The sequence below is a fragment of the Opisthocomus hoazin genome, chromosome 7 (genome assembly GCF_030867145.1).
Source record: "Opisthocomus hoazin isolate bOpiHoa1 chromosome 7, bOpiHoa1.hap1, whole genome shotgun sequence".
NCBI classification, from domain to species: Eukaryota; Metazoa; Chordata; class Aves; order Opisthocomiformes; family Opisthocomidae; genus Opisthocomus; species Opisthocomus hoazin.
The window spans coordinates 74,003,219-74,024,954 of NC_134420.1; the positions used below are offsets into that span (position 1 = coordinate 74,003,219).

A 21,736-nucleotide genomic window follows, 5' to 3' on the forward strand; every position below is an offset into this window, starting at 1 on the left:
AAGAGGCATTTTCAGCACCAGAAGACTTTGATTTCCCCAGTACAGATTATTTCCCTTCCTTTAAATCGCTTCCTACCAGCAGCAGACGGCGTCACGGATTAACCCTTGGGCTCCTCACTCCATCAGCCACAGGAACCCTACGCCCAGCCACCCCTCACAGCCTGTGAGGGCTCAAGCTGTTGCCCACCAACGCCGGGCGAGGAGATCCACACCAACGGGACCTCCACGCTGCTGTTTCACACCCAGTGCCTTCGGAAACCCCGGCCCAGGGGCCACAAATCCACCACCACCCCAGCCCCCGTCGCCGACCGCCAGGCCTTAGGTAGCCCACCCTGCACAGCACAGAGCCAGCTTCAGCAAGCCATGGGCATCAAGACCGACCCTTGCCAGGTGAAACAGAAAATGAGAGCAGCCAGGTCCTTAGAGATCCTCCTGCCCAGTGACACTGGACTCGCACTGGGATGAGGGCGGCGGATCTGAGGCTCACAGGTCTGGTTTCAGGGGGCTAGGACTCTGGAGAACCAGCCAAGCCCTGGAGCTACAGGCCAGCAATCCAACCTCAGGTCAGGTGCTCCAGCGAGCTCTCAGTCACGGAAAAACCGGCTCTCTGCAACTCGCAGCACCCAAGAAACCAGTCCCACCGCAACGCAGAGCGCCGCGGCTTCGCCTCATCCTTTTCCTCCTCCAGCCTGTTTGTGATTTTACACCGAGATTAACTTGTTTAACTTCTTCATCAATGACCTGGATGAAGAGTTAGAATGTACCCTCAGCAAGTTTGCTGACGACACCAAACTGGGAGGTGTGGTGGATACACCAGCAGGCTGTGCTGCCATTCAGTGTGACCTGGATAGGCTGGAAAGCTGGGCAGAGAGGAACCTGATGAGGTTCAACAAAGGCAAATGCAGGGTCCTGCACCTGGGGAGGAACAACCTCATGCACCAGTACAGGCTTGGGGTGGACCTGCTGGAGAGCAGCTCTGTGGAGAGGGACCTGGGTGTCCTGCTGGACGACAGGGTGACCATGAGCCAGCAGCGTGCCCTGGCTGCCAAGAAAGCCAATGGGATCCCGGGGTGCATCAAGAAGAGTGTGGCCAGCAGGACGAGGGAGGTTCTCCTTCCCCTCTACACTGCCCTGGTGAGGCCCCATCTGGAGTACTGTGTCCAGTTCTGGGCTCCCCAGTTCCAGAAAGATGAAGAGCTACTGGAGAGAGTCCAGCGGAGGGCTGCGAGGATGGTGAGGGGACTGGAACATCTCCCCTACGAGGAGAGGCTGAGGGAACTGGGCTTGTTCAGCCTGAAGAAGAGAAGGCTGAGAGGGGACCTTAGAAATGCCTCTAAATATCTGCAGGGTGGGGGTCAGGAGGATGGGGCCAAGCTCTTTTCAGTGGTGCCCAGTGACAGGACAAGGGGCAACGGGCACAAACTGAAGCAGAGGAAGCTCCAGCTGAAGATGAGGAAGAACTTCTTCCCTCTGAGGGTGACGGAGCCCTGGCCCAGGCTGCCCAGGGAGGCTGTGGAGTCTCCTTCTCTGGAGATATTCCAGCCCCGCCTGGACGCGGTGCTGTGCAGCTGCTCTGGGTGACCCTGCTTGGGCAGGGGGTTGGGCTGGGTGACCCACAGAGGGCCCTGCCAACCCCGAACATTCTGTGATTCTGTGATTCTGTGATTGAAGATCTTGTGCAAAACGGCTTGTCATTTTTTCTTATTTGCGTGGAACTGGAGCACTGGGGTCCTCATCCATCACGGGGCGTGCTGAGCGGTAAAGGCTCACAAACAGCCACCTTTTAATGGGGAAGAACACAACATCACTCACGAGCAGCACTGCTCCAGCACGCGGCAGCAGGACCAGCACCCTCTCTGCTACCCAGCCACAGCCCCCTGTTATTTTCCCTGCTCCCCAAAACCAAAGCTGGTTATTTAGTTACGAGGCACTTGAAGCCCTACACAAGGAAGGCAAGGAGGCAACGCACAGACTCGTGGAGACAGCTCTGCCCACATCGTCCAGCCTCAGCGCCCAGCTCTGGAGTTTCAGTTTTGGTCTCTCAACGAGCATTTGCAGAGCAAGACTCCTGGAAGGGATTTGAGGAGCATTTCTACAGCTATTTGAAGTGTAAAACTGCCACTGTTGGTGGAACAAACCCAGCCACGACAGCAGAATTTGCTGTCAGGTACAGCCAAAAGTAACCCAAAGAGATCAGCACAGCTGAGACGCCGCGGCCAGGGAGCACACAACAGAAACAGGCTGGCAACGAGCTTCTCACGCATGGTGAAAACCAAGCAATAAAATAAACTCCAAAACAAATTGGTTGAGAAGAAGGACATTTCACTCTGGCATCTAGGTTACATAAATCAGTCTTCTGGCTGTGCTTGTGTTTGGAATTGTGTGAACGTCAGGACCCTGCTGCGACGGCAGCTGTGACACCGACACTCGCGGCACGTACCGGTGTTTGCTTCAGCTCATCAGCATCGCCCGCCTGGGCTACCACCAGCTTTTGGGTGACAGTCTCCAGCGACTTGAGGCTGCCAAAGCACATCTGGAGAACTTACCACTGAAACAAAGGGCCAGCAGTAACACAGGATTCGGAAACCTATTCTGACATCAAGAACTGGCTAAGGTAAAATCCAACCTACCGTGTCCCATGCAGCACGCCACGGCCAACGGAGCAGCCGTGAGAGGAAGGAGGGCTTTGTAGCACGGTGCTTAGGTTCTCCCATGACCTTTGAGAGTTTTGCACCCCAAACAAAGCAGGGCAAGGCAGCTGCTGGATGGCGGGGGGCCTTTGTGGTTTAAGGGATGATATAAGACAACTTCTGGTACCTTCAGTCTTTTGAGATTTTGATTCAATCAAAGCGGAAAAGTTGGAATAAGGATTGTACTTCTGGTTAGACAGATACACCACTTGCCTGTTCAGTTGTGAAGGTGACTCCATGCCGATCTTTCGCAAACTGACTCCAAGCCCTCAGCAGCCAAATGACTCTCCCACTGGTGTGTCCACACTGGAGCCGCACCTGTGGAGAAACAGCAGATTCACAACACAGCTCCTGCACCTGTCCGTGCTTCACTGCAGCTCCGCACGAGACCTACGCAGCCATCTACTCGAGTCACTCATCTCTGCAGCAGCAGCAGCCAGTCTCCTCTCCTCCAGTGTGTGTGGGGTTGGAAGAGGTTGCATTAGGAGGAGTGTGGGCAGCAGGTCCAGGGAGGTTCTCCTCCCCCTCTGCTCCGCCCTGGGGAGGCCCCATCTGCAGTGCTGGGTCCAGTTCTGAGCGCCCCGGTTCAAGAAAGATGAGGAGCTACTGGAGAGAGTCCAGCGGAGGGCTGTGAGGATGAGGAGGGGACTGGAACATCTCCCCTACGAGGAGAGGCTGAGGGAGCTGGGCTTGTTCAGCCTGGAGAAGAGAAGGCTGAGAGGGGACCTTAGAAATGCCTCTAAATATCTGCAGGGTGGGTGTCAAGAGAACGGGACCAGACTCTTTCCAGTGGTGCCCAGCGACAGGACAAGGGGCAACGGGCACAAACTGAAGCAGAGGAAGCTCCAGCTGAAGATGAGGAAGAACTTCTTCCCTCTGAGGGTGACGGAGCCCTGGCCCAGGCTGCCCAGGGAGGCTGTGGAGTCTCCTTCTCTGGAGATATTCCAGCCCTGCCTGGCCGCGGTGCTGTGCAGCCTGCTGTGGGTGACCCTGCTTGGGCAGGGGGTTGGACTGGATGACCCACAGAGGGCCCTGCCAACCCCTAATGTTCTGTGCTTCTGATGCACCCAAACACAAACAACAACACCGTGGCAGCAGCAACGGATGTGCGAGGGGATCTGTGCCCCCGGGTGTTAGCTGGAACCCCACACCAGAAAGGCTGCTTTTGAGATCATCTTATTTTGTGTGACTCTAAGGGTTAAGCCAAAGCACGACAGCATCAAAACCAGACTGGTCTCCTATTAAACTGAAGAAAAAAAAATCCTACTTAGGGCCAAGAAGCCATCAAATTAACTACACAATAATTTATCTCAACCGTTAATACGAAACCCACATAGCTGCAGGCGGCACAGGGAACCTGTGTCTAACTCCAAGTCTACAAACGTCCCCTGTCTGCACCACAGAGAAACCCCAGTAACCCCCACAACTCACAGGCTCGTGCCAGGAGACACCAACACACGGGAAAGGCCAGCCACAAGACAGCCAAGCGGTAAACGTGCCACAGCCTGCACATCCTCCCTGCTCCAGGAAACGCCTGATGTCAGAATCTTCACCGTGCTCACCAGCGCTGCTAGCAATTAGGGCAATGTGCTTCAGATGAGGAAAAGAATACAATAATAATTATGAATGTCTGCTAAATTAGCTAAATTATGAATGTTGTCATTATGGCTGGGATGGTACTAATGGAAATCTCGGTCTTCAGTTCCACTGCCGACAGAAACCACGGGACGGGAGAGCAGGCATAGAGCTTCCAGGGGCTCTTCTTCAGGTGGCTGCCGAAGGGGCAGCCTGCTCGGGTGCCTCACAGGAATTCAGAGGGGAATCATAGAATCACAGAATGTTCGGGGTTGGCAGGGCCCTCTGTGGGTCCCCCAGCCCAACCCCCTGCCCAAGCAGGGTCACCCAGAGCAGGCTGCACAGCACCGCGTCCAGGCGGGGCTGGAATATCTCCAGAGAAGGAGACTCCACAGCCTCCCTGGGCAGCCTGGGCCAGGGCTCCGTCACCCTCAGAGGGAAGAAGTTCTTCCTCATGTTCAGCTGGAGCTTCCTCTGCTTCAGTTTGTGCCCATTGCCCCTTGTCCTGTCGCTGGGCACCACTGAACAGAGTCTGGCCCCGTCCTCCTGACCCCCACCCTGCAGATATTTAGAGGCATTTCTAAGGTCCCCTCTCAGCCTTCTCTTCTCCAGGCTGAACAAGCCCAGCTCCCTCAGCCTCTCCTCGCAGGAGAGATGCTCCAGTCCCCTCATCATCCGCATTTGAGAAAAACTTTTCGATCTGGTAAACGATCTGTCATAACAACTGCTTCAAAGAAGGCAGAAAAAAACTGCTGCTGAAGCATCAGCTGTACCTGTACAGTCAGTGCTGAGCAACACCTGCTTGGGACTTGATCCGGGCCTCAGCTTTTCTTTTTATCTGAAAGTATTTGCCTGGCAGACGAATACCGAAAGAGGGAGGGGAGAAGGGCTTGCCAAGCATGATTCTCTGTTAATGAGTTTGGATTATATTCAAATCAAGCCTTCTCAGTCAGCACCAGAAAGTATCTCCTCCACCAAGGCAGTTATTTTTCGCAGGCAGCTCCTGACCTCCCACAGACCGGTACGGGTTACTCGCAGCTTTCCCCTCGGTCGGGCTGCAAGGCTGACCGCCCGGCCGGGACCGTGGGCTGGCTGCAGCCCCCCGTGCCGTCCCTGCTCGAGGCACGGCCGCAGCGCCGAGGCGTCAGCTCTGCCAGCTCCCAGCACCGCGCGCCCTGCCGTCAGCGTTGCTGTTTGTCAAGGGAAACTTCTTCTCACAGCCTGCTTTACCCACAGCGCTCCACACCCACATGCATTCAGGCTTCTTCCTACTCCCCACCTTCCCCGCACGTTTTTCCACCTGCCCTCGAGCTTCGGCAGGGGAGGCCGTCACCGTCCTTCCTCGCTGCTCGGCTGCGACACGCAGCGGCACGCCTGCTGCAGGCCATCGGGCCGGGGCCAGCTTGGCCACCGAGGTCGGGGATGAGCCGCAGGTCTCGCTGCTTTCTACCTTTCTCTGGCATCTTACAGGTGTTCTCCTCGCCGGGAGGGAACCAGAAGCAGCACCTGACCCCAGCGTTCCTGCTGGACACCTGCGCAAAGAGACCGGCCCCAGCGCGCAGGTGCGACGGGCGAGACGCAGACAGCAGCAGCCGCGCACAAGGCAGAGACGCGCGCCTTGTGCTTACGAAACCGGAGCCAGCGTGTGACAGTTCACTGCGGTTATCGACTGCCAGTCTGTGGCTGGGGACGTCACTCACCTCCACGGCCCCGCGTACGGCCCGGGAGACGGCAGGCACAGGGGGTGGAGGGACACGAGAGGAAGAGGAGCGATGGGTCTGCGAGGTCTGGAGCACTCTGACAACTGCACAAGGGAGAGCAGGTTCTGTCTCCAGCATCAATAAGCTGAGGAGGAGAAGCCAAACTTCAGGATAACCAAGGTGAACTTCGTGAGGATTTTCTCCTTGCCAAGAGCAGCTCCGAGCGACAGAATCACAGAATCACAGAATCACAGAATGGTAGGGGTTGGAAGGGACCTCTGTGGGTCATCTAGTCCAACCCCCCTGCCGAAGCAGGGTCACCTACAGCAGGCTGCACAGGACCTTGTCCAGGCGGGTCTTGAATATCTCCAGAGAAGGAGACTCCACAACCTCCCTGGGCAGCCTGTTCCAGGGCTCCGTCACCCTCAGAGGGAAGAAGTTCTTCCTCATGTTCAGACGGAACTTCCTGTGCCTCAGTTTGTGCCCATTGCCCCTTGTCCTGTCACTGGGCACCACTGAAAAGAGCTTGGCCCCATCCTCCTGACACCCACCCTGCAGATATTTGTAGGCATTTATAAGGTCCCCTCGCAGCCTTCTCTTCTCCAGGCTGAACAAGCCCAGCTCCCTCAACCTCTCCTCGTAGTGGAGATGCTCCAGTCCCCTCACCATCCTCGTAGCCCTCCGCTGGACTCTCTCCAGTAGCTCTGGAGACTCCGAGACAGGGCCGACTCCGAGCTGCGCAGCTGCCGCAGGTCACCACGCTCGGCTCGGCAGCGCGTGAGCAGCCCGGCACAGCACAGAAGATAGGGGACCCTCGTGCTCCGGAGACGGTCGGTTCAGCTCCCGGCATCCTCACGGAGAGGCCTGGCAGGTTCGGAGCTCCAGCTCCAGCACTCACGGCAGGGAGGTGTTGGACAGAGCGCTGCCTTCTGCAACAACACCAAAAAGAGCAAAGAAGGGCCCTAAAAGCACCGTCTCTCTGACCGGGGTAACTCCCAGCAGGGGCGATTCAGCAGACCTCCAAAGACCGAAACAGCCCTCTCCTGCCATGAGGACCTCCTCCCTCGGTGGCCCCAGGGCCCAGTTCCTGGGCAATGAGCTGTCAGCTGCTCCTCACCCTTTGGCTTCTTCAAACAGCGAGGACAAAACCCAGTGCTGCCAGGAGCACTGCGTCCGCACTGCTGCCTCTGCCGGCACGGCAACGGCCGGGCGTCCCTGCTCTGCTCTTCCATCGGAGCAGCCCGAAGTGCCACCAAGGGCCAGAGACGCTCCAAGGGGTTCGAGAGCACGCACCACGTGTCATCAGCTTGGTTACCAGCCTGCTTTCCTGACCTGGCCTGGCAAACCAGGCACCCTCACACCAGGGCACCGCAGAGCGGCTGCCAGTTCGGCTCACACCCAGAACCCCCGGTTCCAACCTCCAGCCAAAGCCAAGCGACTCGCTCACCCCTCTCTGGCAGCCCAGGACCTCCCCACCCTGCAAATCCGGTGGGGGAGTTTCAGACCCCTGCACCTGTCTTTGTTGAAGCTCAAGGAACGATCTTTAGAGTTTTTTCTCATCCTGCTGTGATTATAACTTCAATTTTAACTCATACAATTAAAAAAAAACTATTGAAACATGCAAACGGGAATTATGAAATTCAGGTTCTCCTATTTATCTTTCAAATCCTCCATTTATGGATATTCAGAAGTTTAGGATATCACAGGAAAGCGTCTGTCATGGATTTCTTTGAAGTGTAGGATCAAAATAATAAAAAAAAATCCTTAGGTTACAAAAACACTGCACAAAAAGGACAGGTTCTGCAGTAAGAAAGCCCATCATCTCTTCCCGGACTAAAATAAGAAGAACAGTAAATGATTGACAGCAAACTATAGTCAACAGAGAAAAAAAATCTTCATACATTACGATTCAGATTTCCCTTTGCTGACTACAGTTTTCTGTCAATCATTCACAGCTTTTCTCCATCTGAGGCAGGCAGAAAGGCTGCCGTCTCCTTCTTCCCTAGCAAGCTGTCCGCTTTCCTGCGTGCACTTTCTACCCGAGGTATTTAAATGTTCTCATCTTGTACTTAACTGAAATATATAATGAACTTCCCAATTACCTTCTACCCTTTTAAATGTCAAACCAATCAAAGGGTTGAAAGGGGAAAATTAGAGCCTGTTTTCAGAAGAGCACACTTCCTCACGTGTCACTGACCTTCAAGGGCAGAGTGAGAGAACGCCGCTTCTCTGAGCACCTCCCCTGGCTGCCAGCCTACAGGATGGATTCACAGATCACAGAATCACAGAATCACAGCATGGTAGGGGCTGGAAGGGACCTCTGTGGGTCACCCAGTCCAACCCCCCTGCCGAAGCAGGGTCACCCACAGCAGGCTGCACAGGATCTTGTCCAGGCGGGGCTGGAATATCTCCAGAGAAGGAGACTCCACAGCCTCCCTGGGCAGCCTGGGCCAGGGCTCCGTCACCCTCAGAGGGAAGAAGTTCTTCCTCATCTTCAGAGGGAAAATGATGGGAGGGCTGTCGCTGAAATGGCTCTTGGAAACTTTAATCAGATTCAATTCTACCTAAAACTGCGACATCTGACGGGTTCTGCTTTCAGCGTCACCTCCGCGACCTGGAGTGGCTGCGAGATGCTTTGGGCTGGGAGGAGCGCAGGGCGAGCAGGCAGATGGAGCAGCAGCAGAGCTGTTCGGAGCTCGGCAGAGCCAGCGGCTCCTGCTGCGCCTCGGCGTCCCCGCTTCGCGGAACAGCGGCCGTCGGCACCCGCCGCGCTCCCCGTTTCGCCGTGGTGCCACGGGCACGGAGCCGGGCTGCGCGGAGCTGCGAGCTGTGCCTCGCTGGGCACCGCACCGAGCGCCCGGCCTGGGAAGGCAACAACCAGGCCTTCTGAAAAATACATTTTCAAAGCCTTTTTATGCATATTGGAAGAGAGTAGAAGTGTATAGAGAAGATGGCAAACTGCTTACTGGGCGGGCACCCAACCAGAGCCCCAGCAAAGCACGGGCCTGCCTGATGCGCGTATCATTCACAGAATCACAGAATCACAGAATAGTAGGGGTTGGAAGGGACCTCTGTGGGTCATCTAGTCCAACCCTCCTGCCCAAGCAGGGTCACCCAGAGCAGCTGCACAGGACCTTGTCCAGGCGGGTCTTGAATATCTCCAGAGAAGGAGACTCCACAGCCTCCCTGGGCAGCCTGTTCCAGGGCTCCGGCACCCTCGGAGGGAAGAAGTTCTTCCTCATGTTCAGCTGGAGCTTCCTCGGCTTCAGTTTGTGCCCATTGCCCCTTGTCCTGTGTCACTGGGCACCACTGAAAAGAGCTTGGCCCCGTCCTCCTGACACCCACCCTGCAGATATTTGTAGGCATTTATAAGGTCCCCTCGCAGCCTTCTCTTCTCCAGGCTGAACAAGCCCAGCTCCCTCAGCCTCTCCTCGTAGCAGAGATGCTCCAGTCCCCTCACCATCCTCGTAGCCCTCCGCTGGACTCTCTCCAGTAGCTCCTCATCTTTCTTGAACTGGGGAGCCCAGATCAAGAGGATGGTACGATATCACCCAGGTCTCAGCACCCAAAGGGTCCCCTGCCACACTCGGTCACGCAGCGCAACACGTGCAGGTCCGGGCTCGGCACCGCAGCCTTCAGCCTCCCGCAAGAGCCCCTCCGCGCAGGGGGTCCGCGCTGCGCCCTGAGAGCCGCCTGCAAGCCGGCCCCGCCGCGGACCCCGCGCAGAGCACGGCCCCGTCGCACAGCCGGGCTGCCAGCAACGCCGGGCTGCCCCGTGGAGCCTACGGGAAAGGCTCTTCCAGAGCCGCGCTGCAAATCTACAGGCACGGAGATCAAGAAACATCCTCACCTGGAGGGAAAAAGCCACAAGGAAAACCTCGTCTATCCATATTTCATGATCCTAAAATCACACTTCTCCATACGTCACTCTGCACTTCTGTGTCCCAGCATGGCAGGGGTTGGCAGGGCCCTCTGTGGGTCATCCAGCCCAACCCCCTGCCCAAGCAGGGTCACCCAGAGCAGGGGGCACAGCACCGCGGCCAGGGGGGGCTGGAATATCTCCAGAGAAGGAGACTCCACAGCCTCCCTGGGCAGCCTGGGCCAGGGCTCCGTCACCCTCACAGGGAAGAAGTTCTTCCTCATCTTCAGCTGGAGCTTCCCAGGCTTCAGTTTGTGCCCATTGCCCCTTGTCCTGTCGCTGGGCACCACTGGAAAGAGTCTGGCCCCATCCTCCTGACCCCCACCCTGCAGATATTTAGAGGCATTTCTAAGGTCCCCTCTCAGCCTTCTCTTCTCCAGGCTGAACAAGCCCAGCTCCCTCAGCCTCTCCTCGTAGAAGAGATGCTCCAGTCCCCTCCTCATCCTCGTAGCCCTCCGCTGGACTCTCTCCAGCAGCTCCTCATCTTTCTTGAAGTGGGGAGCCCAGGTCAAGAAAGATGAGCAGCTGCTGGAGAGTGTCCAGCGGAGGGCTACGAGGATGGTACGATGTCACCCAGGTCTCAGCACCCAAAGGGTTCATTTGCTGACAAACCACCCGGGCTGAAAAGAGACTTTTGCGCCTCTTACTAAGAATTCAGAACTCAGCTCACGGTGTAGTCTCTCGGTGGAACAGACGCCCGTTCTCCCCTGCCGTGCCTGGGTTTCCCGAGCGCCGGTGCTGCAGCGAGGTTCCTGCCCAGCGCCCTCCGCCCAGCCCCGCTCTGCGCCCGTGGCTGCCCCTCGCTCGGCGAAACGCAGCCGGCGGCTCGGGGCGACGGGGGGAAGAGCAGGCACGCAGCTCGTCCACTGCTCACACAAAAGGCAGAGAAGTCACAACGTATATTTCTTACCAGGAAAAACCTCCAGAAAAGTTGGGGCTGTGCTAAGGGACCATCCCTTGAAGTTTAAGCCAATTTTATATAAACTTGTCAATTATCATTTTCAAAAAAACCCAAAAAATTAGAGAAAGCAAAGCTTATTTTAATGGCAAATCCTAAAATCTTCTCAAACCTCTCAAGCAATATTTATCTGTTTAGAAGAATATTGCTAATGACTATGCTAATAAAATCAATCTGTGACAATTACTTCAGTACTACCATTCCTGGAATTAAAGTTTTATGTTATATTTTCTTCTAAATCAAATAATTGATCCTCACATGTATTAGAATTATACCAGCTCGCAAAATCCACAGGGTAATTGAAGAGTTAACCAAGTGTTCAATAAACTTCACACCTTAGTACCATCCCCGTTAAAACTGCTTAATTAGATTTTGCTCCTTGCAGAAATAGCTGTAAACGGAGACCGCTTAGTTTTACTTTCCACTTAACTTTACTCTCCAAGCACATGAACAAAATAACTAAGTGCCTGTCAGATTTCTTTACATTTTTCACAATATAGTGCTGATTGCCACAGCTGAAAGATTATAAAATATTTTTAAGTGCTTCTCAATCAGCTCCGCTGCAGCCAAAGCCTCCAGGAGCCTCCGCCCTCCTAACAGCTTTGTCAGACGTTCCTTGTTATTTTTAACACGTTTGTGATTAATTACTACCCTGCCTCTTTTACTTCTGACATTCACCCATGGTGTAACTGGTGTGGCAGCCTCAAAGCTATTATCTCCTCAGGGAGACCATTACCAATCCACTTCCACCGTAACATCTTATAGACGTTGCTCACATTAGGTATAAAAATTTTATGGAACGTCCTAAAGTTGGTGCACACAGCAGCAATTTTTCACACATAAACATCTTGGACACTTTAAAGATATTTCTTTCGAAAGACCAGGCAGCATTTGGTCACACTGAGCACTGCATGCCAGGAAAACACGCATTTTAATTAAGTTTACAAAATTAGTCACGTTATATGACTAATATAATATGACATATTATATATATGATATATATATGATATATAAATATATAATATATGTATTATAGATATAATATAGATATATTATATCTATATATCTATATATCTATATATCTATATCTAATATATATATATATATATGCTCCTCCGCCCCAGGATGCGCACGGAGACGGCGGGGCCCAGCGGTGCGAGCCTGACATGACGGAACTACAGCTCTCAGCCATCGTGTGGATCTCCTTTTACAAAGGTATTTCAGTGCTCTTCGTTCATGTGCAGCTTAATTCTCTGGATCTGCTTTCGAACCTTCCCTCTGCTCATTTTCTCGTGCTTCCCTCACTCCCTGTTCTCCTTCACGAAGGGTTTTGCAGAGATGCTCAGTCTCGGTCATCACAAAATCTCGCACGCAAGAATCCTCGGAGCTTCGCAGCCATGTGAGCAAAGCTGAAGGAGATTTTCTAGGCCGAGGTCCGGCCCTGGGTAAGGCTGTCAGCTGGCCACATGCTCTCCCCTCCGCGAGCCCAGCCTTCACTCCTCCTCTACCTCCAAACCTTATCGCCTGGGACGGTGACTTCACCGGTGCCTCAGACAAAGGCTGTCACCAGCCACCGTTTCACTGCTTTGGGGGAGCTGTTGGCCACATTTCAGTAAACTTCTCTTTATCTTTTAGAACAGACTGAAAAAAGTTTTATATTGATCTCATTTTGGGAAAAAACCCTAATCTTCTGCCAGCTCCTCAGTGCTGGGAGGAGGAGGAGGCCTCGCTGAGCAGCAGAGCTGCAGCCCCTGCTCCTGCCGTGGCCCTTTGGGTGCAGATGGGCAGCAGCGAGCCTGTCCACCGGCAGCGAGCGGAAGGGAGCGAGGTGACTGCTGAGGGCACCACACGGGCCCCGCGCGCCGGGGTTACAGCCGGCCGCGGAGGACGGGTCCGGGACTTCCGTCTGAACATGAGGAAGAACTTCTTCCCCCTGAGGGTGATGGAGCAATGGCCCAGGCTGCCCAGGGAGGCTGTGGAGTCTCCTTCTCTGGAGATATTCCAGCCTCGCCTGGACAAGGTCCTGTGCAGCCTGCTCTGGGTGACCCTGCTTCGGCAGGAGGGTTGGGCTGGGTGACCCTCAGAGGTCCCTTCCAACCCCTACTATTCTGTGATTCTGTGAAATGCCTCTAAATATCTGCAGGGTGGGGGTCAGGAGGATGGGGCCAGACTCTTTCCAGTGGTGCCCAGCGACAGGACAAGGGGCAACGGGCACAAACTGAAGCAGAGGAAGCTCCAGCTGAACATGAGGAAGAACTTCTTCCCTCGGAGTGTGACGCAGCCCTGGCCCAGGCTGCCCAGGGAGGCTGTGGAGTCTCCTTCTCTGGAGATATTCCAGCCCCACCTGGCCGCGGTGCTGTGCCCCCTGCTGTGGGTGACCCTGCTTGGGCAGGGGGCTGGGCTGGGTGACCACAGAGGTCCCTGCCAGCCCCTGCCATGCTGGGATTCTGGGATTCTGTGACGGCCCCATGCTGCCCGCAGGCCGCTGCGCCAGGGCTCCAGGCACTCCGCTTGCTTTCTGCCTCTGCACTTTCAGCCCTAAGTACAGCAGAACAGATTAGTCCCGAGAAGGCACATAATGTTTTAAAATATAGGCTTCCAAAAAAGCAACACAAAAGGGGCAATAAATCACGACAGCAGTTTGTTAAAAGTCTGATTTACACTTCAGCGCTTTAGGTGGATTATTTTTGGAGAAAGCTTCCAACAGTCAAGACCTGCAACCACTTAAAACTTTTTACTGGCAAAACCAATCGACCTGCCAACATTAAGCACAAGGTATTTAACAGCATTAACCACCCCATTATCCATTTCCTCACTTATCATGTTCTCTCGTATATGGAGTTTTATTGTGCTTTTGCTTTCAGCTCCATTAAATGCTGGTGAAATCACTGTCTTCTAGAAGATTGAAAATACCGGGCTGCTAAGGACAGAGGCAAAGGGAACCAAGATTATATTGAACTCACTTGCAAATATGTCATTTAAGCTGCTAAGGCCATTAATTTGAAGCCATGATATGCCCATCATTTTAATTTCGGGTTCATTTAAGCTACATGTACATAAAAGAAGTAATTCCCAGGCTTTCCTTCATGTTATCACACAAATGCATTGCAGAACCAGCGCTAGAAGGGTATTAGAGCAGGCACCCCTTAACTTTGCTGTAATTTACCGCAGCGATAATTAAACTCAATCTCACAGCATGAACCCGCTCTCTGTGATGCAAAACAACTTTTGAAAATAGCATTTCTCTTTAAGAAAGTAAGGGCCAAAGCTCGAGGCGGGTTTGGCAGCGCCTTTGCAGGGAATGTCGGGGCCAGGGCATCCCCGCCGAGGGGCCCGGAGCTCCCGGGCAGGTTCTCCGGGCTGACCCCCGCCGCGGGCGCCGGGAGCTGCGCTGGTGCTGCTGCTGCCGCTCCCCAGAGCTCCCCAGGAGCTGCAGCTCCCGGCCAACAGCTCCTCCGCACGCCCGCGCCCGTGGTGGGCAGCTTCTGCAGAGCCCTTTGGGGCAAAGAAGGTGCCTTGAAGGTGGAGCTGAGTTACTGACATCGCAGTCACAGGGCTCTTCAGCAGGAGGCGAACCCCCCAGGGGAGAAGATCACCAGCCAAAACCAGAAAGGACTCCTGCAGAGCACCTTGGTCACTTCCCAGGGGAATCACAGAATCACAGAATGGCAGGGGTTGGCAGGGACCTCTGTGGGTCACCCAGCCCAACCCCCTGCCCAAGCAGGGTCACCCACAGCAGGCTGCACAGCACCACGTCCAGGCGGGGCTGGAATATCTCCAGAGAAGGAGACTCCACAGCCTCCCTGGGCAGCCTGGGCCAGGGCTCCGTCACCCTCAGAGGGAAGAAGTTCTTCCTCATCTTCAGCTGGAGCTTCCTCTGCTTCAGTTTGTGCCCGTTGCCCCTTGTCCTGTCGCTGGGCACCACTGAGAAGAGCTTGGCCCCATCCTCCTGACACCCACCCTGCAGATATTTAGAGGCATTGCTAAGGTCCCCTCTCAGCCTTCTCTTCTCCAGGCTGAACAAGCCCAGCTCCCTCAGCCTCTCCTCGTAGGAGAGATGCTCCAGTCCCCTCACCATCCTCGTAGCCCTCCGCTGGACTCTCTCCAGTAGCTCTTCATCTTTCCTGAACTGGGGAGCCCAGCACTGGACACAGCACTGCAGATGGGGCCTCACCAGGGAACAAGAAGTCCTTCCCCACACACTCTCACGCTGAAGCACTGATTTCAGTCCAGGCCAGGATTCTGGTTTATATGCCTCCAGGCCTGGAGGAAGAGCTGCCTGTCGCCAGCCCAGGGGCTTCCCCTGCAGCCTGGCCTTGGGGCCCCTGGCCAGCCTCGCTGCAGAGCCTTCCTCCATCCCTCCGGGCACCCAGCGCGAAGGCAAAGCCCTCCGCCCACGCTGCCGCTGCCTCTGGAGAGCAGGGCTTCGACAGCCCCCTCAGCCACTGTCCACAGGACACTGCTGCAACAAACCCACAGCTCCCACTCTGCAGAGATCCTGCAAAATTCTAGGAAAAATCCGTGGCGGTTGTTACAGCTTGAAGCCTTTCTCCGTGTCGTGTGCCGTGGGGCCAGACGCTGCCTCGGCGCTGACGGACGTCGGAGGCTGCAAACACCCGTCACCACTTCCAGCAAAGCGCCGGTAGCTTTTCCTGAAATGAATTCTTTGATCACATTAAAACTTTTCTCCCTATGTGGATCATTTTTTAATTAAATTTAAAATAAAGCAATTGCCCACTGCAGTTGTGAAGATTCTCGGGGGGACGCTTACAGGAATAACCACGACTACCGAACACGGGGATCGCCTCATGCAGCGCTCCAGACCGATCCACGATGGGGCACACGAAAAATCAAAATCCAAGGAGACATTTGTACTTCTTTGCCAATTTAACAGCTTAAAATGACTATTTGGAAACTTTTAAAGGTGTAATGAGGCACACGCGTTACGGCTGGTGAAATAAAAGTCAACGCAAATTGTCAAGGGGGAGGAGGCGAACGGAGCCCGGTAGAAGCCCGCGGAGCACAGCCCCGGCCCAGGCACGAGAGGACGGGACCACCACGACCCCACCTTCCAGCAGAACCTGCCTGCCAGCGCCGTCTGAGCACCGCAGAGGTGGGCAGAGGAGCCCGGCCACCCGCGGCTGCAGAGCTGGGGCACGGGGCTGCTGCAGGCTCGGAGGTCTGGGAAGGCGCAGGGCTGTCGCCAGGAAAGGAGGGTGAAGATCCACACTCCATTTTGCCAGGGTGTCAGATGAGAGGATGAACTCTGTAACTGTGCAAGGGAAGAGCGTGGGATGGACCAGCTCTGCCTCCTGTCCCTCTGCTCCGGGTGCTCTCTAGCAGACGTACACCACAGCAGCTCGATTCTTTATCTCCTTCCCATGTGCAATCAATCTGCAGCACCATCACTGATAAAGAATATCCAGAAAAGTAGAATTATCAGTACCGAGACTGAGTGACTCCTTAAAAACCAACAGCACACACAGCCTCTTCTGTCTTCGGTGCATAGCCTTTTTTCTTACTACTACTGCCATGACACTGACAGAAATCACGGGGTTAAGCAGGCCCGTCACCGGACACAGGATTTATGGTGGCAAGGAACACAAACACGATTCTCCTGCGCTGTTTCCAAGCACAGAACCATGTATGGACAGAGCGGTTCCACACGACACGGCTTACACCGGCTGGCTGCCCGTCGCCACGCGCAATCCCAGAGTCCCAGCATGGTGGGGTTGGCAGGGCCCTCTGTGGGTCACCCAGCCCAACCCCCTGCCCAAGCAGGGTCACCCAGAGCAGGGGGCACAGCACCGCGTCCAGGCGGGGCTGGAATATCTCCAGAGAAGGAGACTCCACAGCCTCCCTGGGCAGCCTGGGCCAGGGCTCCGTCACCCTCAGAGGGAAGAAGTTCTTCCTCGGGTTCAGCTGGAACTTCCTCTGCTTCAGTTTGTGCCCATTGCCCCTTGTCCTGTCGCTGGGCACCACTGGAAAGAGTCTGGCCCCGTCCTCCTGACCCCCACCCTGCAGATATTTAGAGGCATTTCTAAGGTCCCCTCTCAGCCTCCTCTTCTCACAGAATCACAGAATCACAGAATAGTAGGGGTTGGAAGGGACCTCTGTGGGTCACCCAGTCCAACCCCCCTGCCGAAGCAGGGTCACCCACAGCAGGCTGCACAGGACCTCGTCCAGGCGGGTCTTGAATATCTCTAGGTAAGGAGACTCCACAGCCTCCCTGGGCAGCCTGGGTCAGTGCTCCGTCCCAGTTCTCCAGGCTGAACCAGCCCAGCTGCAATGCCCATCCCACGCTGGCATCACCCCAGTGCGGCTGCTGGCGAAGATCTGGGTGATCTCGGCACGGACGGCGGTGGAACCACGCGTGCATTCAGCACATCACGGTCTGCTGGGCACTCACGCCAACCTTCTCCAGCACCAACCTGTTTTCTCTCTGAGGGCTTCCCCCCAAATGTCGAGGCAGGCGCACACTCAGACCCCCCAACACCTCTAGGCACGTGCTCACTCTTCCGTGGTTTCTACATGTGAAAAATGAGCACCCTCGCACAGAAGCGTGTCGGAAAAGCAAGCGCTGGGTTCCTAAACGGGAGAGCTCATCTGGGTCCCAGACACCTTCCCTGCTCCTCCTGTTCAAGCGCAGAGGTTTCCATCTCTAATGGAGAGGTTTATGCAGATAGCATCAAGCTGGAAGTAAAGAGCCCATAAGGTATTTAGGGAAGCAATTCTTCCTGCTCCTAATCCTGCCAACAGCAATTTCAGATAAAAACCATAAAACCCAGCGGTTTCTATTAGAATGGATTTAGTTATTATGCTAGCATGGGGGGCGGGGGAGAAACCCCCCAAACCAGAGCACCATGCTAGCAGGGGGATCACAGAATCATAGAACCACAGAACGGCAGGGGTTGGCAGGGCCCTCTGGGGGTCACCCAGCCCAACCCCCCTGCCCAAGCAGGGTCACCCAGAGCAGGGGGCACAGCACCGCGTCCAGGCGGGGCTGGAATATCTCCAGAGAAGGAGACTCCACAGCCTCCCTGGGCAGCCTGGGCCAGGGCTCCGTCACCCTCAGAGGGAAGAAGTTCTTCCTCGGGTTCAGCTGGAGCTTCCTCTGCTTCAGTTTGTGCCCATTGCCCCTTGTCCTGTCGCTGGGCACCACTGAAAAGAGTCTGGCCCCATCCTCCTGACACCCACCCTGCAGATATTTAGAGGCATTTCTAAGGTCCCCTCGCAGCCTTCTCTTCTTCAGGCTGAACAAGCCCAGTTCCCTCAGCCTCTCCTCACAGGAGAGACGCTCCAGTCCCCTCCTCATCCTCGTAGCCCTCCGCTGGACTCTCTCCAGTAGCTCCTCATCTTTCTTGAACTGGGGAGCCCAGCACTGGACACAGCACTGCAGATGGGGCTTCACCAGGGCAGTGCAGAGGGGAAGGAGAACCTCCCTCGTCCTGCTGGCCACACTCTTCTTGATGCACCCCAGGATCCCATTGGCTTTCTTGGCAGCCAGGGCACACTGCTGGCTCATGGTCACCCTGTCGTCCACCAGGACACCCAGGTCCCTCTCCGCAGAGCTGCTCTCCAGCAGGTCCGCCCCAGCCTGTACTGGTGCATGAGGTTGTTCCTCCCCAGGTGCAGGACCCTGCATTTGCCTTGGTTGAACTTCATCAGGTTCCTCTCTGCCCAGCTTTCCAGCCTGTCCAGGTCACGCTCAATGGCAGCACAGCCTGCTGGTGTATCTACCACACCTCCCAGTTTGGTGTCATCAAACACAGTGCTCTTGATTGCTGCTTGCGGAAACACAGAAATAATTAGTTGCATTAGAGAACTGTCACTCAGCCCGAATTCTGCTTCACCTGCAGTAAAAAACGACCACTTTAAAGATAAAAATTGGCAGGCATTTAATCTTCATGCTGCACTGCTGTCTTTTCCCCTGCTTTAAAAAAAGTCTGCTTCTCCACGCAACCAATTATGTCTGAAGAGTATCAGGCGTCCTAATGCGCAGTGATTTATCAGTGGTGATAGGGCGTTAGCCCTGTTCGACCCTGTAAGGGGAGGAGGATGCCACCGAGTCTCGTACGAAGTCAACAGCAACGACCCCAGATCCTAGAAGGCCTGCAGAACTTTGCCGAGACTGACCCACTTCCAGAACAACTTCCAGACCATTTTTAGAGGCCATACAAAAGCTTTTCTTTTTAATCTTACAGCTACAGCATCAAGACGGGGAAGGGACACGGGAGGTTTGTTGGAGTAAAGTAAGATCTCACCCCCATCTCCGCTGGTTCTTTCAGAACAGGCACGAAGCAGCACTGACGGGATCAAGCAGAGCTTCTTCCAAGGCTTCTCAGCAGTCCAGGTCAGCTCATTAACTGAGCAGCACAGCAGAAAGCTCTCCTGCAGCCTCTGAGCGGGCGTATCCACCTTCACTCCTGCAATGTGCAGCAGCACGTCGAGGTTACCAAAGCTACGGCAGAGAACCTCGTCGGGATGACGCTGCTCGGTAGTGCCCGCGGGCTCTGGCACAGCGGCAGCCGACCCATCTTCAGGCTCCCAAGAGCCCTGCGGCCCATCGCTTGCTGTGAAGGCTGACGGCGAAGGAAAGGAACGGCAGCGCGCTGACACTGCCAGAGTCTGCGTTGCTGTGCTGGGCACTCCGCTCCCCGCAGCAGAAGCTGGGAAATGAGACAAGAAGAAATGTTTCCAGGACTGCAGGGTGGGTGTCAGGAGGATGGGGACAAGCTCTTTCCAGTGGTGCCCAGCGACAGGACAAGGGGTGCATCAAGAAGAGTGTGGGCAGCATGACGAGGGAGGTTCTCCTTCCCCTCTACACTGCCCTGGTGAGGCCCCATCTGCAGTGCTGTGTCCTGTTCTGGGCTCCCCAGTTCAAGAAAGATGAGGAGCTACTGGAGAGACCTCCAGCGGAGGGCTGCGAGGATGAGGAGGGGACTGGAGCATCTCCCCTACGAGGAGAGGCTGAGGGAACTGGGCTTGTTCAGCCTGGAGAAGAGAAGGCTGAGAGGGGACCTTAGAAATGCCTACAAATATCTGAAGGGTGGGTGTCAGGAGGATGGGGCCAGACTCTTTCCAGTGGTGCCCAGCGACAGGACAAGGGGCAATGGGCACAAACTGAAGCAGAGGAAGCTCCAGCTGAAGATGAGGAAGAACTTCTTCCCTCTGAGGGTGACGGAGCCCTGGCCCAGGCTGCCCAGGGAGGCTGTGGAGTCTCCTTCTCTGGAGATATTCCAGCCCCGCCTGGCCGCGGTGCTGTGCAGCCTGCTCTGGGTGACCCTGCTTGGGCAGGGGTTGGGCTGGGTGACCCACAGAGGGCCCTGCCAACCCCTGCCATGCTGGGATTCTGTGATTCTGTGACTGAAGAGTTAATTTGCACCTTCCCATTTGCCACTTCTTCCTTGAGGCCAGACATACAAACAGCCACCCTGCACTCCGGGTGACCCTGCTTGGGCAGGGGGTTGGGCTGGGTGACCCACAGAGGTCCCTGCCAACCCCCACCATGCTGGGATTCTGTGATCCCCTCTCAGCCGGGAGAGGCCATCGCCGAGTGCAGGGCAGGTCTCCACACTCCACACCAAGCGGTCCAACAAAGCTAAAGCCATGGTTGCATTCGATTTTTGGGGCGGAGGGAGCTGGCAAACCTCAACGGGAAGAGCCTGGCCCTGAGCAGAGCGCGGTGGCAAGGCACAGCGGAAGCGCGAAGGGTTTGCCGCTCACTGTAAGCACAGGGCGGCTCGAGCTACGGCCTCGGGGTTCGCTTCTTCCCATCACCTCCCCATACAGGTCCCCGGGGAGGAGGAATTATTATTGAACATTAAGAATGAAAACAAGTATTAAACTGGAGAAGAAGGTTTATTACCCTCACAGCTGGAAAACCAACACACTTCCGAAAGGCCCTTTGACTTCAGACACTTTCAAATTAGAATCCTTATTCATCTGTCCACTTGGCAAAGCAGCTCCACTCCATGGAAAACCCACTTGGTTTCACACGCTTTGGGACAACGCGAACAACCCGCTCGCCCACCCCATGAAGCCCGGCTGCGAGCGCCCCGTGCCCTCCTCCCCTGCCTGCAGCACGCAGACAGATCCATGGACACTGAAGTCCACCTCCGTTTCATGAAGTGGGGCTTTTTGGAGGACAGCATCTGCAGACACTGGGTCCTGAAGGACACTGTGTTCATCCAGACATGAACTTGAGATTACAAGTTAAAGGATAACTAACATATTGTCTGGAAGAAAGTGAAATGAGGCTTCTATTAAGACAACCAACCACATGCCCTAGAACAGTGCCATCTGAGGAGGATGCACAAAGATATTTAATCCGGAACAGCATCACATTTGCTGTCTGACCTGACAAATGGGTCTCCTACTTCTGATCTGCACAGGAATTAAAGTCTTCAGACTATCTGTACTGCCACAAATAAATTACCTGTTTGTTTGAATGACTCTGAAATTTCCCTCTGACAATTTCTAAAGGTATAAATAATCTCGGAAGTCCTGCAGGAAGATAAACAGTCATGTTTTAACAATCATAATTCACAAAGCAAACAGTGCTTGGGTTTAAACTGAAGCACAGCATCGTTCTGCCAAAGGAGGGGACGACAGAGGACGTGCAGCACGGTGCCGGTCCCCGCGCCGCGGTGAGATGGGTGCCAGGGCGTGCAGCGCGTACCCGGAGACGGCCGGGTGCCCTTCCCAAGTCCCAGGGGAAGATTTCTAGGCAGCTGCCCCTGACGCCACAGCCTCTGCATTTCAGCTCCTGGGAGCACCCTGCGCTGGACCGCAGGGCCTCGTACCAGAGCCCGCTTGCCAAAACCGAGCACGGCACCGACGTGACGGGGAGGTCTGAGCCATAAAGCACCTCCCTGGGGAACATCAGCCCCCA

General features: G+C 55.2%; 1 long non-coding RNA gene across 1 annotated transcript in view; it reads right to left on the reverse strand.

Moving 5' to 3' along the window:
* Positions 1-2,908: 2,908 nt before the first annotated feature.
* LOC142362078 (uncharacterized) overlaps positions 2,909-21,736 on the reverse strand; it is a 56,929-nt gene continuing 38,101 nt past the window's right edge. Inside the window, exon 3 of the long non-coding RNA XR_012764633.1 lies at positions 2,909-3,008. This is a non-coding gene — a long non-coding RNA (uncharacterized LOC142362078). The remainder of the gene's footprint in view (positions 3,009-21,736) is intronic.